Source organism: Myotis davidii, unplaced genomic scaffold (assembly GCF_000327345.1).
Source record: "Myotis davidii unplaced genomic scaffold, ASM32734v1 scaffold557, whole genome shotgun sequence".
In the NCBI taxonomy this organism is placed as follows: Eukaryota; Metazoa; Chordata; class Mammalia; order Chiroptera; family Vespertilionidae; genus Myotis; species Myotis davidii.
Genome location: NW_006289557.1, coordinates 87,353 through 88,930, shown reverse-complemented (window position 1 = coordinate 88,930; position 1,578 = coordinate 87,353).

The window sequence follows — 1,578 nt, the reverse complement described above, 5'->3', positions numbered from 1 at the left end:
GGGAGAGGGAGAGAGAGAGAGAGAGAGAGAGAGAGAGATATCAACATGAGAAACTGGATCAGCTGCTCCAACCAGTCACTGAAACTGCAAACCAGGTTTGTGCTCTGTATGGGGAACTGAACTGAACTGAACTGAACCAACTACCCCTCGGAATACTGGACAATGCTCAACCAATTGAGCCACTCTGGCGTAAAAGAATACTCTTTTCAACAAAGTGTACTACTGGATATTTACAGTAAAAGATTGAAGTTGGTCCATTCCCTAGCTTACACCATAAAAAAACAAAAATTAACTCAAAGCGGACCAAAAACCTAAATGTAATACCTAAAACTATAAAACTCCTAGAAGAAAATGTAGAATAGATCTTCGTAATCTTGGATGTGGCAATAGTTTTTAAAATATAACAACAAAAGCACAAACAAGCAAATTAAAAACAGATAAATTTGGATTTCATCAACATTAAAAATGTGCTTCAAAGGACATTATCAAGAAAATGAAAGACAACCCATTGAATAGCAGGAAATATTTGTAAATTATATATCTGATAGAATGTATATTGGTAAATAAGTTTTGTAACTTAATAATGAAAAGACAAATAACCCAATTGAAAAAATGGGCAAAGGATCTGAGTAGACATGTCTCCAAAGAAGATAAATGTACAAGTGGCCAATAAGCACCCAAAAGATGCTCAGCATCATTCATCATGAAGGGAATGCAAATCAGTCATAATGAGGTACCACTTCCTATCAACTAGGATGGCTAAAACAAAAGGCAGTAATGAGTGTTGACAAGGATGTGAAGAAATTGGAACCCTTATACATTTTGGTGGAAATGTAAAATGGTGCAACCACTTTGGAAAACAGCCTGGCAGCTGCTCAAAAGGTTAAATATACAGCAATTCCAAAGACCCAGCAATTTTACTCCTAGATGTATACCCAAGAGAATGAAAAACCCATGTCTACACAAAAACTTGTACACAAATGCTTACAGCAGCATTATTTATAACTAGAGGCCTGGTGCATGAAATTCATGCAGGGGTGGAGGGTGTCCCTCAGCCCGGCCTGCATCCTCTCCAATATGGGATTCCTCACAATCTGGGACCACTGGCTCCTAGCCACTCACCTCCCTGCCTGATTACCCCTAACCCCTCTGCCTGATGGCCTCATTGCCCGTAACTGCCTTTCCCTGCCAGCCTGATTGTCCCTAACCGCCTCTGTCTTGGCCCCTGTCAATGTGGCTTTGTCCAGAAGGACTAGACAACTGGAAGTTGTCCGGTTGACCTGGTCTAATTAGCATATTACCCTTTTATTAGTATAGATAACTAAAAAGTGGAAACCAAATGTCTAGTAACTGACAAGTGGATATGCAAATATGGTATATCCATTCAGTGGAATATTATCCAGCAATAAAAAGGAACGAAACATTGTGGGCAACAGTGTGGTGACTGCAGGGTTAGGGGAATAGGTGGAGGTGGAGGAAGGTGTCGGGAGCCGGTCCATCCTTGCTGTTTCAAGGGACCTGGCATATATGGCATACTGTTCTTTTTTCTTAAAAAAAAAATTTTTTTTTTATTTTAAA